The sequence below is a fragment of the Dromiciops gliroides genome, chromosome 1 (genome assembly GCF_019393635.1).
Source record: "Dromiciops gliroides isolate mDroGli1 chromosome 1, mDroGli1.pri, whole genome shotgun sequence".
NCBI lineage: Eukaryota > Metazoa > Chordata > Mammalia > Microbiotheria > Microbiotheriidae > Dromiciops > Dromiciops gliroides.
Window position 1 is genome coordinate 714,073,410 of NC_057861.1, and position 21,247 is coordinate 714,094,656.

Genomic DNA, 21,247 nt, shown 5'->3' on the forward strand with positions numbered 1-21,247 from the left:
GGGAAGCTGGCTAAAATCACTGATAAATTCAGAAAGAGTTTAGGCTTTTAAAGATTTATTTAAGTATATATTATAAGTTAGTTAAGAGAGAGAGATTGAGAACAGATTCCTTATAGCATGGAAATCCTAGCTCAGATCTAATTTGGTATAGCCAGAGAGAAAAAAAGCAATTTCCTTTCCTAGCAGCCCACATGAAATATCTCACCACCAAGCTGGTGTCTGAAAGACTAAGAGGGCCTCCTGCCCTGTTCTCCATCTGCCGCCATGCTCATTTCCTGGACGAAAAGGGGCCGATCCTCAAAGGCTTCTCCCAGAAGCCGTCTGTGAAACACAAAGCAGGGCTGTCCACACACACAGCTCCAAACTAATTTGCTGGTAGCTCTGATTGACAAGTCCCACAAGTGGTTCTATAGATGTAACTTCTCGATGCGAAAGTCACATGGTCTCTAAATCACATGCTTTCTCCTCATGGCAGAGCTTCACTACAGTATCTCTCCAGTAGGGATGACATTCTAATTCTCACACTCTGGATATCTGAGCAAGGCAGTGGGTTAATGAAAGGGGCTAGGGTATCTGGAAGGCTGGGAATGGATCTATGCCTCTTAAATCTGGCTTTGTGACATCCTACCTATGTGACATTAGAGGAGGTCACTTCAACTCTCAGTTTCCCCATTTGTAAAAATCAGAGTACATGGTCTTTCAAAAGGTCCTTTTAAGAGCCATTATTTCAGGCCAAAATATTCCGTCTACCTCTAACTCCTTTTGATTCCATTTCTAGGCATCCAAATCTGGACTAGAGATGGGGCTAGGAAACCTGGGTCCTCCAGAGACCCATGGCTGGGAAATTAGGATGTCCTGATTCCTATCCTTGTGAGAGGGGGTGGTCAATGGTCAACTAGGTAGATATGAAGCATCATGGGCCTGGGTTCCTTTGGGCCTGGGTAGGTTGTGGGGCTGCAGTTTCAGCCCCCTGAGGTGGCCTGGGGACTGGTTAGATTGGCCAATCATCCTGGGAGGGTTGGAGGGGTGTAGTTTGTCACTGCTTCTTCTTCTGCTCCTTCTGCATTTCATTTAGAATCTAGGTCCAATAGCAGCACAGGTTAGTATAGACACTGGGATATATAGCCAGGGTGCAGTGTTCCATGCCCCAAGACACAATGCCTTGCAGGGTCCCATTGCACATCAAGGGGCCTTCAGAGTCACCCTAACAAGCATCCTTTCCACCTTTCTCCATCACAGGACAGACCATGCCTGGGGTGATTTCATATTGATGGTAAACTTTTTTGCATTTTTTCCATGGACATGATACTGATGTCCACACACTGGAGAGTGCTGGGATATTTGACAATAAGACTGAAGATGATACCGCAGCCGGACACTTGGCAGGTTTTCCCAGGACTGGCAGACTCTTCTGCCCATTGAATGGGCTGGACTTGAGGGATCAGATTTGCTGGCTTCTCAAGGTAGAGCAGCATGAGGTCTTGGTTCAGATTTCTGAAGCTGTACTTGGAGTAGGGGATCCGGTGCTACACCTTGATCGATTGCTGGAAGGGATCCTCCTGATGGATATTGTGCTTCCTTCAATCCACTGAAAGGTTCTGGTGGTTGCAGTGAGCTGCTGTGAGGACACACTGATCAGGCAGCAGGACACCCTTGCAGTGGAAATTCTGAGTGACAAACAGTGAGGCCTGCCAGGGCTGGGAGTGTGGAATACATGTGTACGCACCAATGATCTTTCCCTCATTCCTCTTGGGGATGTTGGCAGAAATCCACTGAAAAAAAGCAGCCTTAAGACCAGGGGCTGCCTATCTGAAGGGATCTCAGGGTGGGCTGGGGGAGGTCAGAGGCAGAGATGGTTCCTGAACAGAAGCCACAGTCTGGCTGTCCTGGAGGTCGACCAGGACAGAGAGCCAGGTATCTGCTGGGAGGGTGTCTGCAGAGAAGAGCCTGTCCAGGAGGAGGTCCCTTTCTCTGTGAAGTTACTAGGTTCTTAAAAATTATTTGATTGAGTGATTAACTCTTGGAGCAAGAAGCTTGAAATCAATTGTCCAGTTTCTTTGATCCTTTTTATAAAGTTGCAGCTCAAATACTTAGGGATAAAAGAAAAGTAGAAAGTGAAGAAATACAAGAAAGAAAGATGAAAGAAGGAAGAAAGGAAGAGAGGAAGGGAAGAAAGCCAAAAGTAATGAGGGAAGGAAAAAAGAGAGGAAGGGAGGGATGAGAGAAAAATGAGGAAAAAAAATTCCTGAGTCTCCAGGGCTTTAGTTATTGTCCTGATCATTGAATTCCTAAGGAATAAAAACTGACATCATAAGTTCAGTGCCCCCCCCCGAGTGAGTTTGAACTTTAAATGGAACAAAAACCTTCCAGTTAAGGGGTTTCTCAATGTGCCTATAGATTTACTGTCAAGAAAATATGTGCTTTGCCACCATCACCTTTTTTTATGTGATTATAGGCCATGGCCAATAGGATTTTATTTAATTCTCTTTGGAAATATATGGTTACTAATTGGGTAAGTATGCAGCTTTGCTGGGAAATAGCAAGAGGGGAAATGAGTTGACAGAATAAGAACCTGTTTTTTCTCTGCATGAGATACTGTGCAACAGAGCTGGTTAGTATTTTGGACAGATTTCCATGTAATTAGATGGATTTTAATTTGGAATATGGATCATTGATTAAGTGATGTAAATGAAATTAAACAGCCAACCCTCTTGGTTCACAGTTGAGGAATCTGAGGCCTCCAGTGATTGTGACTTGCCCAAGGTCACTCAGGCACAAGGTGACAAAGCTATAATTTAAACCTAAGTATTTTGACTCCAAATTCTACCCTCTTTCTGCTCCAATATAGTACCTGAAGGCTTGTGGGTACAGCAGATTCTTTAATGGCAGCCAACTAAGCAATGAAGTGAAACATGGAATATCTGAGGCTCATTTTATTTCAGTTTGTTCAATGTAAAGATTTACATTTCATGGGTGACATTTGTAGTGAGATTTCTTTGATCGACCTCAGTAGAGGAATAATGAAAGTGTTTTTGTTTTCTTCCTGTTGTTGTTTTTGAAAGTCACAATATACAAACAACTTTCAGGAATCTAAGGAATGTGTTATATAAAAAAAAAAAAAAAGAATTCATTGTAGTCTTTTGTGACCTAAAGGAAAGGTATCCTGCATGAAGGATGGCAGTAGAATATGAAAAAATGACTAAGAGGCTACAGGGCTAGGGGACAGCTAGGTGGCACTGTGGATAAAGCACCGGCCCTGGATTCAGGAGGACCTGAGTTCAAATCCAGCATCAGACACTTCACACTTATTAGCTGTGTGACACTGAGCAATTCACTTAACCCTCATTGCCCCTAAAAAAATATATATATATATATTAGGGGCAGCTAGGTGGCGCAGTGGTTAGAGCACCAGCCCTAGAGTCAGGAGAACCTGAGTTCAAATCTGGTGTCAGACACTTGGCACTTACTAGCTGTGTGACCCTGGGCAAGTCACTTAACCCCAGTTGCCTCACAAAACCAAAACCAAACAAAACAAAACAAAAAAAAGAAAAGAAAAAAGAGGCTACAGGACTAAAAGAAAGAAAATTTAAATAAATAAAGGTAGAATAAGGAGTACGATTAACAAAAAGACCCATGTCCTTTCCCAATCAAATAGAAGTTTCCCAGATGTTAGGGGTTTAATAAATGATAGTTGAATTATTGCTGCTTTTCCTGAAGCCGAATGGAACTAACACACTTATGCCATTTATTTTCATGCTTGAAATTCTATAACAGGAAAAATAAGGTCAATACACATCTAGTGTCCATCTTGAAAGCAATACATACTAGATTATAACATTTTAAAATAAAGATACACTGATGTATATCACTGGGGTATAATAATTAAGCTTTATAATTAATTGTGAATTTGGCAAAGTCACTTAAACTCTCTGGCACTCAGTCTGCTCATCTGTAAAAATAAATTAAAATTACTTTTAGAGGTAATTATGATTCAATTCAATAAATATTTATTTAATATCTTTTATGTTCTAGGCATTTAGTATTAATTATATTATTATTTTTTTTTCTTTTTGGTGAGGCAATTGGGGTTAAGTGACTTGCCCAGGGTCACATAGCTAGTAAGTGTTAAGTGTCTGAGGCTGGATATGAACTCAGGTGCTCCTGACTCCAGGGCAGGTGCTCTATCCACTGAGCCACCTAGCTGCCCCTACTTTTTTAATATTAAGTATCATATGTGTTTAAAGTACATGGGAAGTTATTTTGCCATCTTGATGATATTTTATTTTTTCCAATTACATGTAAATATAGTCTTCCACATTCATTTTTGTAAGATTTTGAGTTCCAAATTTACCTCTCTCCCTTCCTTTCTCTCTTCTCCCCAAGACAACAAGCAATCTAATATAGGTTATACAGTACAATCATGTTAAACATATTTCCACTTTAGTTATGTTGTGAAAGAAGAATCAGAAAAAAAGGGAAAACCACAAGAAATAAACAAAATAAAAGGGAAATATAGTACTCTTCCCTCTTCATTCATATTCCATATTTATTTTCTTTGATGGAACATTTTCTATCATGAGTCTTTTGGAATTCTCTTACATCATTGCATTGCTGAGAAGGGCTAAGTCCATCATAGTTGATCATTGCACAATCATGTTGGTATTGTGCACGCTATTGTCCTGGTTCTCACTTCACTCAACAACAGTTCATGTAAGTCTTCCCAGGTTTTTCTGAAATCAGCCTGCTCATCATTTCTTATAGCACAATAATGTTGAATTACCTTCATATACAACAACTTGTTCAGCCATTCCCCATTTGATGGGCATCCCCTCAATGTCCAATTCTTTGCTACCACAAAAAAAATAGCTGCTATTAATATTTTTGTACATGTGGATCTTTTTTCCCTTTCTTAATAATCTCTTTGGGATATAGACCTAGTAGTGATATAGATGGTCAAAGGGTATGCATAGTTGTGTAGGGGGACTTTTGGGTATAGAGGAATTTACAATCTAATAGGGGAGTTACCATGTAAACAAATGTACAAAGCAAACTATGTAAAGGATAAGTAGGAAATAATTAACAGATGGAAAGAAACAGAATTAAGAGAGGCTTGAGAAGGATTCTTATAGAGGATGGGATTTTCGTTAGGATTAAAAGAAAGACAGGGAGTTAATAGTCAGAGCAGAGGAGAGGAGCCTTCCAAGTATTGTGGGTAGACAGAAAAAAAAATCTCAGTTGAAGAGATGAGTGGTGGTCAAAGAATAGCTAGGAAGCCCCTGCCCCTGGGTTGTAGAATATTTGTTGGGTGGTAAGGTGAGAGAAGATTGGAAACGTAGGAGGTGGCAAGGCAATAAAGGGATTTGAATGACAAGTAGAGCTAGTTGTATTTGATTCTGGAGATGATAGGGCACCACTGGAATTCATTAAATAGAGGAGAAATATGATTGGACCTGTATTTTAGATAAAATCATATTAATGGCTGAATGGAGGATAGATTGTAGTTGAGAGAGACTTGAAGTAGGCAGACCCATCAGGATACTGCAATAATACAGCTATGAGGTGATGAGGATCTGCATTAGAGTGGCATCAGTGTCAGAAAAGAGAAGGGGGTATTCAAAATGAGTTGAAAAGGTTAAATTGACAGTCCTTGGCCAAAGATTGGGTATAGAGTGTGAGAGATAATGAGGAATCCATGATGATTCCTAAGTTGTGAGCTTTAAGCACTAGGAAGATGGTGTTGTTCTCTACAATAATAGTGAAAGAAGGCAGATGGGAGGGTTTAGGTGTTATGTGAATGTCACTTTATGTGAATCTAACTTTGGAATCCCTTATTTAGTGTGCATTGTTTTGAGGGGGTAATCATGATTATATGAACACAATTAAAGTCCCCTTTAGTTCCCTTGGAACAGACAAGGGAGAAACAAATAGTAAAACATTTATGACAGAATAACCAAGTTAATGGCAAGAGAAAATTTAATAGTAAAATCATTCTCACAATCCCTACTACCTACGGCCAAGGATTAAAAAACAAACAAAAACAAAGCAAAACCAAACCAAACCAAACAAACAAACAAAAAGCTCCTATGTGACAATGACCTCACTTGGGCAGGGTCACTAGCCACTTCATTTCTTTGGAACTCTATTCCTTCAATCTTTCTGATTTTTAGCTTTGACTCTGCCACCTCCCTCACCATTGTCCTGTGGAACTTCTCTACTTTGCTTCTTCATTCCAAGTCTTTAGTTAATGATCCTTTCTATAAATAAAATTTCATCCATTGCTCTTCTGCCAATTTATCATCACATCAAAGGATAACGATGATGATATCATTTAGAGCAATTGTAAGCTTTGCAAAATTCTTTACAAATATCTCATTTAGAACTAACAATAACTCTGGGAGGTAGGTGTGATTGTTATTACTATTTTACATAGCCAGACATTAAGTCATTTGCTCAAGGTCATGCTGGTAGTAAGTGTCTGAGGCTGAATGTGAACTTAAGTCTTCCTGACTCCAGGTCCAGCTATCTATCTATTACCCTGTCTAAATGGAATTAGATGTTGAAGGGAATTTAGAGGTATCAAATTCAAGGGAAGATAATTCAATTGCCTGGGACCCATCTTTTAATTGTTTGAAGGAATCTGACTACCAAACATCTTCTCCACAAAAATCCCACTATTTGTGAATTTTACGGGAGCTATCCTGTAATTAGCTTCTATTTTCTAGGTTTGGGGATGGGGGTAATATGGAGTAGCTAATTACTGTTTTGTATGACTGTCCTGGGTCAATCTGCCTTGAGGACTAATCAACACATTTTCAGCAATTTTATCAGAAGGCTCTATATAATACCTGCATGATCTATAGCAAATTCACTAGGGTTGTTGGCCAGACTTTCTTTACTCACTCCACCCCACCCCCGCCCCCACAAATGTTCCTAGTTTATGTTTTTAATTGAGATAATGCTATTCAATTCCTTTCAATTCTTCTTAACTCCAGAATGCAGGCTCCATGCCCCCATCTGAGTTCTTCTTACATTAGGAATAAACACATGCATCACTTTGTACTAGCCCTTTCATTTCCCATTATGCCTCAAATAGGTAGTGCTTCTACCAAGCAGATTCAAAGAAATGTTGATATGTTAAGAAGGAAGTATGACATAGGGAATATGGCATGGAGTTTGGAGTTCAGAAGACCAGAGCTCCAACCCTGACAAACACTTATTAGTGGTGTGACTCTGGGCAAATCAATTAACCTCTCTGTGCCTCAATTGCCTCATCTGTAAAATTAGAAATTTGGACTTAATACCTTCTAATTTCCTTTCTAGCTTTAAATTTATGTTCTTGTGAATATAACATGGAAAGAAAAGGATAAAACTGGTAATGTTTTCCCTTTATTCCTGCCTGTAGGGCAAAAAAAGTCTCTTTTCTTTCAAAGTGAAGCGAAAATTTGAAAAATAATTGGGCAAATATATTCATTATAGACCTACCTCTTCTCCAATAGTCTCCAATTATAGACCAATTGCCATAGGTTATAGGAAATCTTTTGTCACTTTGTCCAGAGGTGAAGCCCCATCCTGAAGAGTGGGGCTGTTCAAAATTAGGAACATCACATCTTTAAAACACTAATAGTAATTTTAAAAATTGAAAAATCTTGGTTCATTGGGGGAACTTCAGTGCTGATACAATAGCTCCCACTCCATTGGATCTCTTCCGACTGAAAATCTTTTCCTTTTCCTGTGTTTGTTCATATTGTTTCTCATTCCTACTAAAGGAAGTGTTGGTGGTTTCCCTTGATATGGCTCTTTGCCTTGCCACTTTATAATAAAACTATGTAAGGGTGGGGACCTAACATAATTCCATTATACTATCTAGTACAGTGTTCTCAAAACACTATACATGTAACAAATGTTTAAAGTAAATAAGTCAATTATTTAGACCATTAAAGTCATCATTTCACTCTTTATTTTCTGCTTGCTAACCTATGTTTCAGCTCAGGATTAATCTTCTCCTCCCTCCCCCTTTGTACTTCCAGATGGAACTGTGATTTAATATGTATGGAAACTTTAGGTGAACAAACTCCCTCTATCAATGTAGAACACTCAGTTTGCAACTTAGAGTCTTCAAGAGTTCCCAGCCTTCAAGAGTGTCCCTAGGAGGATGAGACATTTGCCTGTTTTCATATAGCCAGTATAATGTCTAAGGTGAAACATGATAATGATAGCAGCAGTTCTCTTTATCACCATTATATTGTGAACTCCTTAAGGACAGGGACTGTCTTTTGAGTTTCTTTGTGCTTAATACAGCACAATGACTGATTGAGGGATATACTTTAAATTTGCAAAGAACAACCCCAAAAGGTAAGTACTACAGATGTGGAAATGGGTCGAGAAATGTAGGTGACTTGTTAAGGGTAAAATAAATATAATATCTGGTATTTATGTAAAGATTTATTTTGGGAAATGCTTTCTAAATATTATTTCATTTGATCATCACAATAATCTCAGAAGGGAGATACCAATATTTACTCATTTCACAGATGAGGAAACTGAGGCACACAGAGCTTAAATGATTCATTTAGACTGCTTAAGCATCTGAAATGAGATATGAACTCAGGTTTCCCTGATTTCTAGGTAAATACTCCAACCACTGTACAAATCTCATTATTTTTAATAGAATTGCAAAATGTCCGAGCTGAAAGGAATGTTCAAAATCTTCTGGTCCAAACCACAAATAATACAGAAAAGAAAACAGACCCAGAGAAGATAGGGAACTTGTATAAGTTAACAAGGTAGCAGAACTAAGAATAGGACATAGTTCTCCAGAATCTTTGTCCTATGTCCTTCCCTCTAATTCAAGGTGCTTCCTTTAATTTTACCTTTTATATTGGGTTGATGGTTTCAACTCCTCCCTTAACATTTCCTGAGGAGACAGGCCTCAATCTTTTGGCAATTCCAGGAAACTCAGCGCAGAATAAAGTAAAACCAAAATACATCTTAAGCAATGTTTTCCAAATACAGAGTAGACAGTCTCCTTGAGAACATTAGTCTTGTAAGAAGTGGTGCAATGTGAATCTAAAATAACTTTTCTTATATATATAGTCAGGAACAGCACTACCCACAGAATGGAAAAAAAAAACAAAGCTAAACAAAAATCAATACTTTTTTTTTTGTCTTTTAGACTGTTAAAGTGGTTGAGGTACTATATAATTTTTCTTCTTGAAGAATTTTGCCCAATTTGACAAGTAAATAAATGTTTAACTCTCTCACTTCTTTTTATTGCTGGAGAAACAAGGACAAAAAGAAAGGAGCCACATCATGTTGAGGTCATATTAGCTTTTCTTTACGTGAAACACACAATCAGACTTCTTTATGGATGGATCATGCTTTTGATTGAATGGAGAACCATGGAGGTTTTCAGAACTAAATAATGTTTCACAGTTTCTGTCATTTTGTTAAATAATAATCTAACAGGAAACTGAAGTGATTTTTTTTTTCTAAATAGAAGAGAGTCTTAATGCTGAGGTTTTTATTTAGTAAAAAGATAAAGTATTTTAAAGGACAATGGTGTGCAAATTAGGAGGGACAAAACACAATAATTCAAATTAGTGAATTTTTTAATTTCTTTTTTTCCCATTGGGCTAATTTTGCTTTTTAAATGTTCTTTTAATGGATTTTTTCTATATTATGATTATACTAATTCTGTTCATTAAGGTATTGGTTTTTTAAGTACTTTTGTGCTTTTTATCAAGCTATTGACTCTTCATATTTTTCCTGTATCACTCTCATTTATTTTCCCTTTTTCTTCTACCTCTCGTTTATTATTCAAAAACTTTTTGAGCTCTTCCAGATTTTTTTTTTGGCTTCTGCCCAATTCACATTTTAAAGAGACTTTGCATATAATTGTTTTTGACTTTGTTGTCTTCTGAATTTGTGTCTTGATCTTCCCTGTCACCACAGTAACTTTCTCTTTCAGGTTCTTTTATTCTAGTTGTTGGCTCATTTTCTAGCCTATTTTTTTTCTTTAACTTTTATCTTCATGGTAATGGTATGCTTGGCTCCTGTAGTGGAAATGTCACTGTCTGAGACTTCAGGTTTTTCATTCTGCTATTTCCAAACTAGTTCCTGGGGGGAGGGTCCATAAATTTTTGACACTTCAAAAATGGTATGGTCTACGTGTGATTATAGCTGTCCTGGCCAATGTTCTGGTCTGAGTGATCTGAGTGTTCACAAGTATTCTTCTCTACTCTGGACCTGTGACCAAAGCCCCTGCTCCCCTGCTTCACCATGTCCATTCAGAAATATATGCGATTCCAGAACAATATATTCTTAGACTTTCAGGCCCATTGAAAATCTCTCTCTCTCCCTCTCCCTTCTATGATGTTATCGTTGTTTTGGTTCAGGGATTTTTTCACTTGTTTCCAATGGTTCATGATTCCATTTGAGATTTTCTTTGTAAAGATTCTGGAGTGGCTTGCCATTTTCTTCTCTAGCTCATTATACAGATTAAAAAAAAACTAAGGCAAACATTTGCCCACAGTCACATAGCTAGTAAGGGTCTGAGGTCAGATCTATACTCAGGAAGATAGACGAGTCTTCCTGACTCTAGGCACAACACTCTATGCAATGAGCCACATAGTTGCTTTCTTATCTCCATACGTACAGGTATGAATATAAATAGGTATTATATGCTTATACTTATGTATATATGTATGTATATATTCATATATTCATATGTGATACATTTGTGTTGTGTATATATATATATACACCTAGCTAAAATTTTTCATTGTTTCAACTAGTTTTTTTTTTTAAGTTGTTTCTCTCCTATTCTCTAAATATACCATCATTTCATCTGCAAAGAAATTTTATTTGCTGTCCTTCATTGGTTATTCTCATAACTTTGATTTCTTTTTCTTTTCTTATTGCTATAGTTAGCACATCTAGTACAATATTAGATAATAGTGGTGATAATGGATATCCTTGCTTCTCCCCTGATCTTATTGGAAAGGCTTCTCTTTCTTATCCCCACTATAGATAATGCTTGCTGATGGTTTTCAATCGATACTACTTTGCATTTTAAGGAAAGCTCCATTTATTCTTATACTTTCTAGTGTTTTTTTAAGGGAATAGGTATTGTATTTTATTGCTAGTTTTTATTGCATCTATTGAGAGTATCATATGATTTCTATTTGGTTTTGATATGGTCAGTTAAGCTGAAGGCTTACCTCATGTTAAACCAGCACTATGTTCCTAGTATATATGACCCCAGTCATAGTACACAATCTTTTGTGATATGTTGTTCTAATCTCTATACTAGTCTTTTAATTTGTTTGCATGAATATTCCTTAGGGAAATTGTTCTGTTGTTTGTCTCCCTGGTTTATGTATCAAAAAAATATTCATATCATGAAAGTAATTTGGTAGGATTCCTTTATTTTTTTTTCCAACTCCTTTATATACTAGTGGGAATAATTGCTCCTTAGCTGGCAGAATTAACTTATAAATCCATCTGGTCCAGGTATTTTTCCTTGGGTAGGTCCTTTATGGCTTATTCAACTTCTTTTTCTAAGATGTTATTTTATTTTCTCTTCTGTTAATCTGAACAATTTATAATTTTGTGAATATTTGTCCATTTCACTTTGATTTTCAGATTAATTGGGATAAAATTGGGGAAAATATATGCTAATAATTGCTTTAATTTCATTGTGATTGATGTTATATTCACTCTTTTCATTTTGGATACTTATAATTTGATTTTTCCTTCATTTTTAATCAAATTAACTGTTTTATTCATTTATTTCTCCTTTTTTTGGGCAAAAAACAGCTCCTAATTTTATGTGTTAATTCAATGGTTATTTGCCCTCAATTTTATTAGTACACCTTTGATTATTCAGAATTTCTATTTTGGAGTGTAATTGAGGACTGAATATTTGGGTTTTTTTGTTTTTTTTTTTAATTTCATGCCTAATTTATTGCTTTGCTCTTTCCCTTATCAATTGATATAAGCAATTAGAGATATAAAGCAATGAGAAATGTAAATTTCCCCCTAAGTTTTATTTTGAGTAAATCCCACAAATTTTGAGTGTCTCATTATTGTCATTGTCTTTAATTAAATTATTGAGGGTTTTGTTGATTTCTTTTCTTTGGGATTAAATTCATTTCCAATAAATTTTTAATTTATGTTTCCATGGCTCTTTACTAAATATTTTGCTGCATTATGTTCTCAAAAATGTGTACTTAACTTTTTTGTCTTTCTGCATTTGCGAAGTTTTTAGTCCCTAAAATATGTTTAATTTAAATGAAGATATACATATCTGAGGAAAAGGTACATTCCTTTCTATTCCCATTCATCTTTTCCCTGTGATCTATTATATCTAATTTTTAAATTTAAATTTAAATTTTTAATTTTTTTTGTGGGCCAATGAGGGTTAAGTGACTGGCCCAGGGTCACACAGCTAGTAAGTGTCAAGTGTCTGAGGCCAGATTTGAACTCAGGTCCTCCTAAATCCAGGGCCAGTGCTTTACCCACTGCACCACCTAGCTGCCCTCAATATCTATTTTTTAAAAAAATTCTATTCATTGCTTCAACTTCTCTCTTATTTATTTTATGATTATTTTTATCTAGTACTGAGAGAAGAAAATCAAGATCCCCCACTTTTATATTTTTATTATTTCTTCCTTTAACTCATTTAACTTTTCCTTTAAGAATTTGAATGCTCTAACATTTTGTGTGTGTGTGTGTGTGTGTGTGTGTGTATGTGTATAGTATTGATATTACTTCTTTGTCTATGGTACCTTTTAGCAAAATGTAGTTTCTCTGATTATTTCTTTTAATTGGTAATTAATTTTGCTTTTACTTAGATTGGAATCATGATTGCTACCTTTTTCTAAACTTCAGCTGAAGCATAATATATATACATATATGTACATATATACACATACATACATGTATACATATACATATATGTCTGTATGTATATATAGAGTGCTCCAGTCCCTTATTTTAACTCTATGTGTGTCTTTCTACTTCAAGTGTGTCTCTTGTAAACAACATATTTTTGAATTCTGCTTGCTAAGACATTTAACTACTTCTGTTTTACTTTTGAATTCATGAGTTCACATCCACAGTTATAATTATTAACTTTATTTTCTTCCATTCTTTCTTTTTTCTGTTTGTCTGTCTGTCTGTCTCTCTCCACTGTCCCAAGCTTCAGGATTTTTCATGTTTTCTGAGGTAGTCCTAGAGTTGTGTAAGTTTTTAGTGTTTCCAAGGTGATGTGATCTAAGGATCTAAGGATTATTCTCATACTCTGTGCTCTGGACATTACATAGGAAGGACCCTGCTCTTCTGTAGCCACAAGTACTAGGTCTCCTTTCAGCTATGGGACTGTGACCAGGGTCTCTACTCTCCTGTGCCTGCAAGTGCTCATACTCATGTCTGCCCTGGTATTGTGACCCAGGACTACACGGTGTGGGGCGGGAGGGGGGAGTATGTGCCCAGTACCAGTTCATGGTCCCCTGTAATCTTTCTGATAATTTTTCTGACCTCTTTAACACCTGTGGGATGAGAGTTCTTGATGGTGCTGTTGCTGTTGGTACAGTTGCCTCCTAGCCACACAGCTTGTTTTGCTGCAGTATGTACTCTGGATGAGACCCAACCATAGTGTCCAGACCTCTTCTGCCAATCTCCTAAGTATCTTGGGCTAGATGAATGCCGCAGTCTGATCTTTTCTTTGATCTACTAGTGCAGAATTTGATTTGACATGTTTTAATGTTTTGTTTGTTTGTTTTCTGGGTGAGACAATTGGGGTTAAGTGACTTGCCCAGGGTCACACAGCTAGTAAATGTCACGTATCTGAGGTCAGATTTGAATTCAGGTCCTCCTGACTCCAGGGCTGGTGCTCTATCCACTGTGCAATCTAACTGCCCTTATTTGACATGTTTTTAAAGGAAATATTGGGAGTATTTGACTGCATTAACACCTCTATTTGGCTCCTCCATCCATGCCCAAATGTTTTTGAATATCAAACCATAATCCTTTCTAAAGTGGTTTGCCAGCTCTTTTTACAGTATACTGAGAGAATATGATTAAAGAAAGATTTTAAAATGGTAGATTTTTAAATAAACATATTTAGTTCAGTTTTCCTCTTCTAATTCTACAGATTTCTACAATGTACTCACTAGGGTTGCAAAGTGGTTTCCAAATTCTATAGAAGATTAAATCTCCTATCCCTGCATCAAATTTGTCTCAATCAATCTTGTAACACAAATATATGTCCTAATTATTAAAGAATGATATCCTTGATCTGGAGGCAGAGCCAAGATGGCAGAGATAAGCCAACAAATTGCCACTCTCCTTTGGTTCCCTCAAAAAGAACACGAAATCAAGCCTCTAAATGGATTCCAAAACTACAGAATCTAGAATGTGAGAATTGGAACAACACCCCCTGCTGAGAGGGACATTGTGAGAATCAGGCCTGAAAAGAAAACATGTGACTTGGTGTCCGGAAGTGACCTCTCTGGGGTTTCAAAGGTCAGTTTGCCATCTGGAAGTTGTGCCTACTGCCTGTTTCATGTCAATCAGTGCTACCAGCCAATTAGCTTGGAGCTGTGTGTGGGAATGGTTCTGCTTCCTGTTTCAAAGAGGGCTTTTGGGAGAAGCTGCTGAGAAGTGGGCTCTTTTCATTCAAGCTGTTGGTGGCAGGGACACTCTCTCTCTCTCTCTCTCTCTCTCTCTCTCTCTCTCTTTCTCTCTCTCTCTCTTAAATAGCTAGATGAAAGCTATTTTTCCTCTCTCTCTCTTTGCTAACCCCTAATATACTTTAATAAATGCTTAATGCCCAAAGACTGGTGCTAAAGCTTTTAATTTAAGGTGACCAATCATTAGATTTTTTAAGCATCAAAGTTAGATATTTTTAGGCTTTACAACAAAAAGACAGAGAGACACAATCTTGCAACTTGAAAAAATTTAGAAGACTTCAGGAAAGGCCAGTCTCACTTGGTTAAAAGGGGAGCATAGTATAACTCAGACAGCACAGCACAGCATGGAAAGGGGTCTGGGCAAGTCAGCAGGAACCTCTTGGCCACAGCAAAGCAACTGAAGCTTCTTGATCCTGGCTCAGCAAGCTGGTGGCACAGCAGGCCAGTTGTGAGATCCACCAGAATCAGCTGAGAGGGCTATAAGAAATTAATTGTGATTTGGGGTTTCCATGACCCCATCTTTGCTTCATTATGGTCAGACTGAAAAGTTGTAACCTTAAGCCCCACCTAGGAGTTCCCCCATGCCCACATGGGCCTGGCCAAATTATAATGGGGACAGCCCAAGGGGTATGTTGAACCAATTGGAGAATCAGCATGGCTAAGAACCTCCCTTCTGGTGGGAGAGGCAGGAAGGAAGGGAGAGAGAGAGGAGCTGGTGGTGGTGGACCTTCAGACCAAACCAGGAGACACTGAACAGCTGATTCTCCCTGAAACTGCAGATTCCAAGTGGTGGTGAGTTTGTGTTATTGAAGTGAGGTTATGTCTTTAGGCTAGCTGAGCTGGAAGAAAGTTTAGGGTTTGAGTCAGTTTTTTGTTTGAGCTAAGCTATTCTGGGTGGTGGAGGAAGCAGAGCTTATTCAAGGTATCTGGGGGCCTTTTTACCCTAGAGTTTTAGATTCTTATCATTTAGGAAGTGTGTTGTATCTTTCCCGTCCCCTATTCCCTTCCTTATTGTTCCTGGCTCTATTAACTTCTCTTGTGTGGTAGGTTTTTTTTCCCATTAATAAACCCTGATTTGTTTGTGGAAAAGAGGCTATTACTTTCCTTTCCTATCAGTCGGTAGTTTGGAAGAGAGGAAACTCTGGACCTAGAGTCTCTCATTATTTTTTGAACCCCAATATTACAGTGAGCCACCCAATTAACTCTCCCCATGCTAAATTTGGCCCATAAAAGGCAGGCTACCCTCTGGAGGGCCACCCACAGGACAACTGTGCCTAGCCATCCCAGCACTTGGAGCAGGCCCAGGGAGCAAGCCCAGGGTGGTGAGAAATCCACAAGCCATAGAGGCCTCAAAGTAGAAAGCTAGTGAAACAGCCCATATCCCCCAGCACAAGAAGCTTGAAACCATGACCCTTGTGCCCTAGGAGCAGACCTCAACTTTTAAAAAATAAGCTACAATATGAGTAAGAAACAGAAAAGGGCTCTTACCATTGAGAGCTTCTGTGTTGACAGGGAAGAGCTAAACACAAACTCAGATGAGGACAATACTCTCAAATTGCCTACATGTGAAACCTCAAGAGAGAAGATGTATTGGTCTCAAGACTAAAAAGCCTTCTTGGAAGAGCTCAAAAAGGATTTAAAAAATCAATTGAGAGAAATGGGGAGAGAAATGAAAACAACACAAGAAAAGTACGAAAAAAGAATCAACAGCTTGTAAAAGGAAGGACAAAGACTGACTGAAGAAAGCAATTCCTTAAAAAATTCATTTGGCCAAATGGAAAAGGAGGTACAAAAGCTTACTGAAGAAAACAATACCTTAAAAATTCGAATTGGACAGATGGAAGATAATGACTTCATGAGAAACCAGGATTCAGTTAAACAGAATCAAAAGAATGAAAAAAATAGGAAAAAATGTGAAATACCTCATTGGAAAGACAACAGACCTTGAAAGATATAAATTGCTCATGGATAGGCCGAGCTAATATAATAAAAATAACAATTCAGTGCAATACCAATCACATTACCTAAAAATTACTTAATAGAGCTAGAAAAAATATTATCAAAATTCATCTGGAAAAACAAAAGCTCAATAATATACAAGGGAACTAATGAAAAAAAATGCACAGGATGGTGGGCTACCTGTACCAAATCTGAGGTTTTACTATAAAGCAGCAGTCATCAAAACTATTTGGTACTGGCTTAGAAATAGAATGGAGGATCAATGGAATAGGTTTGGCACAGGACACCAAGCAATAAATGACTTTATTAATGTACTATTTTATAAACCCAAAGACTCTGGCTTCTTTGATAGGAACTCAGTATTTGACAAACACTGCTTGGAAAACTGGATGATAATATGGTAGAAACAAGGTCAAAATGGTTACATGATTTAGGCATCAAAGGTGATATCATAGGCAAATTAGAAGAGGAAGGAATAGTTTAACTCTCAGATCTTTGGAAAGGAGAACAGTTTATGACCAAACAAGAGAAAGAGAATATTATGACATGCAAAATGGATGATTTTGATTACATTAAATTAAAAAGGTTTTGTCCAATGGATGCAATGCATCCAAAATTAGTAGGGAGGCAAGAGAGCTGTAAAACAATTTTTATAGCCAGTATTTCTGATAAAGGCCTCATTTCTAAAAGATATTGGGAACTAAATCAAATTTATAAGAATCCCAGTTATTCCCAATTGAGAAATGGTCAAAGGATATGAACAAGTAGTTTTCTGATGAAGAAATCAAAGCTATCTATTGCCATGTAAAAAATGTTCTAAATCACTATTGATTAGAGAAATGAAAATTAAAATAACTCTGAGGTAGCACCTGACATATATCAGATTGGCTAATATGATAAAAAAGGAAAATAATAAATGTTGGAGAAGCTGTGGAAAAACTGGAACATTAATACATTGTTGGTGGAGCTGTGAACTGATCCAACCATACTGGAGAGCAATTTGGAAATATGCCCAAAGGGTTACAAAGCTGTGCATATCTTTTGACCCAGCAATAGCACTATTAGGTCTTTTCCCCAATGAGATCATAAAAAAGGGGAAAATATTTATAGTTGCTCTTTTTGTGGTGGCAAGTAATTAGAAGTTGAGGGGCTGCCCATCCACTGGGGAATGGCTGAACAAGTTGTGGTATATGAATGTAATGGAATACTATTGTGCTCTAAGAAATCATGAGCAGGCAGATTTTAGAGAAACCTGGAAGGACTTCCATGAACTGGTGCTGAGTGAGATGAGCAGAACCAGGAGAACTTATACACAGTTTCAAAAGCATTGTGTGTTGATCAATTGTGATAGACTTGATTCAGCAATTCAATCATTCAGGAAAGTGCCAAAGGACTCATGGTGGAAAATGCTCTCCAAATCCAGAAAAAATGAACTGTGGCATATGGATGCAGATTGAACCATACTATTTCTATTTTTTTGTTTTTGTTTTTTTGAGGTTTTTCCTTTTTGCTCTGATTCTTCTTTCACTGCATGACTAATGCAGAAATGTGCTTAATGTGATTGTACCTATATCAGATTGCTTGCTGTCTTAGGGAGAGGGAAGGGAGAGGAGGAAGGGAGAAAAATTTGAAACTAGAAATCTTATAAAAAGAAACATTGAAAACTGTCTCTACAAGTAACTAGAAAATAATACAAAAAACTTTTATTATTAAAAAAATAAAAGAATGATATCCTTTCAGTTGTAATAGTGATTACACTCACCTTCACTACCTAAAGGCTAGGTATAATACATTTCACCTAAATAGAACACATACTACTTCTAAGAACATATGTAAGTTATTTAAACTCTTAGAGCTTCATAAAACTCTCTTAGTCTTCTCTAGTTATCTACTCTGATTCTTTGGTTTTTTAGTAGGCTTCAACATAGATGAAATAAGAGAACATTGATATATCAACATATGTTTATGTTCCTCTTCATTTTGGAGGTAGAAATCATTATCCTTAAAATTATATTGTTAGACATTATATGTAGGCTCTACATTGTTAACTGATGGAATAAAAATTAATTTTAAAAAGCCACTCTGATGTAGTGAATAGATCATTGGGTTTCTAGCTATGAAAATGACTTAAATTATCTGTCACATACATCCAAGCCATGTGGCCTTAGATAAATGACTTCAAATCTGCCCTGTTTCCTCATCTTTAAAATGGTAAAAATGATAGCAATTGCCTCTACCCAGTAAATACTTTAGAAACCTTTGTTTTGTTTATACATGTGTGTGTGTGTGTGTGCAAATTTGTTACTGTAGGGTGTGCTGTGTGTGTGTGTGTGTGTGTGTTTGTAGGAAACAGACCTGTGATTTCTTATGTGTAGGCAACTACTGGAACTACATTTCTTATATATAGGACATATAAAGACTCCTTCTGTACCAATGCAGATCTCCAACTATTCTGCAATTTATGCTTTCTGAGGGTCACCTGAAGTTTTGAGAGTTTAAGTGACTTGCTCAAGGTCACACAGACTGTAAATGTTATATGCAGGATTTGACTCTGATTTTTGAAATCCTGAGGCCAGTCCTGTATTGTTATTCAGAAACAGCTAGATGGTAGAGTACATAGAGCCCTGTATTTGCAGTGAGGAATACCTGAGTTCAAATAATTCCTTAGATGCACATAGTTACCTATGTGACCCTAGGCAAATACCTTAACCTTTCTCAGCTTTAATTTGTTCATCAAAATTAGGGCATTTGACTTGATGGATTTTTTAAGATCTCTCCAATATCAATATCTGTGATGTTATGATTATTTACCACCTAAAGAAAAGGCAACAGAATCTCACCAATTTATTTAACAACTACAGAATCATCAAGTGGGCAAGCTTCTTAAGAGAGTGACATTCGATTTAAAACAAGGGATGCATATGGGTGGCCTATCAGGAGACAACTATATCAGTAAGTAATTTACCAGTTTTAATGATTTACTTGTGTATATAGTAACTTATACTGAAGAGAAGTTTGTTCCCTGCCCTCCCCACATATAGAAAGAAGAAACGTTTTCTCAAAATTTCACTGACTTCTGGAATACCCCACATAATTATTTCTGCCCCTCCAAGAACTTCTGTAAGAGTCATTTGGGAACTTATTAAGGTGAGTCAGGTTTCCATTGCATCACACTTCAGTTTCTACCAGGGAAATACAGTAATATTTTCTTGCTTTCCTCCAGAGTTATTCATTTATATTTTACTGATCCTTGTGTGCTAAAGTGAATTAATTATATCCTTTTCAAGTCTTACAGGAGTTGCTTTTCAATGCCTTCTTCAATATTAAAAATTGCCTCCATCTTTACTATAGAATTTGCTCTCAGGATACCCTCCATCTAATTTTCTCATTCACTTAAATTTATTATGGGTCATATTTATTAGCCTAAGTTCCCAATTACTTTTGGAAATGTTCACTAAGTATCTTCTTCATTGGAACATTCCAGAGAGAGACAATTATCAAGGTAGTTTTAGAACATCATTTAAAAATATATTTTAAGTTATACTTGTCAAGCTGTAAAACTTTGACTCTCAGATATTTCTTGGAAAAAGAAATGCACCAAAAGAAATCATGGCTTAAATGAGTGGTTACCAACTTATGGGATGCACAAAAAATGAAGTTGAAAATTGAAACCATTTCTCTGCATAAGGAAATAATAGAGACCAAATAGGAATAAAACATTCCCTAAGTTCATCATTTCTCTAGTGTTAACAAAGGATGTCTTCTGGAAAACTACTGGTAGGTAAGAATTTATTAGGCACCTACTACATCTCAGGCAATGTGCAAAGTACTTTATATTCATGATTACATTTGAACAACTCTGGGATTTAGTTACTATTATTCCTATTTTTCTGTTCTGAAAACTTCAACATAAAGAAGTTCAAAAATGTGCCCAATGGCAAACAGTTATTAAGTGTCTTAGACTAGATTTGAAATCACATCTTCCTGACTCGAGGTTCAATATTGCATCTTCTGAACCACCTTGTTGCCTTTGATAGCTTCATTAGCTTCCCATCTCAGTTTCCAGGAGGTTTCCTAAAGTTTAGGCATAGGAAATGAATAAATAATGAAGAAACAGAAGAAAACATGGGACAATTTTCACCTTATCTTTTCCCTTGGTCTTCAAAATTTAACAATGTTGATATGCTATTTTTATAGAAATTTTTTGCACCCATTTGTGGGGTAGAAAAAAAGTAATAAAATTATAAACTTGAGAAATAATGTGGATCTACAGAAAATGGGTTTGGAGTTAAATGAAAGAGTTCTAAGCATTTGCTTTGCCACCAACTTATAGTGTTACTATGAACAAATCACTATCCTTTTAGGGCCCCAGTGTTCTCATTCATAAAATGTTAGGCAAGATAACAGTTTGGTTACTTCTGGCTGTAAATCTAACATTTATTAACAAATATTTAACAAGCACCTATTTTGTGTCAAGCAGCATGTGAGCAGATAAGGATTCAAAAATAAAAATGAAATTTATTATTTTTCTTCAAAGAATTGATTTCTACCAGAAAAGATTGGGTCTAACTTTTGTTGTTGTTGTTGTCAAATGT

At 36.8% G+C, this 21,247-nt stretch overlaps 1 pseudogene; it reads right to left on the bottom strand.

The window, feature by feature from the left end:
* Positions 1-1,036: 1,036 nt before the first annotated feature.
* Positions 1,037-19,992, bottom strand: LOC122753804 (annotated as a pseudogene).
* Between the last annotated feature and the right edge of the window lie 1,255 nt (positions 19,993-21,247).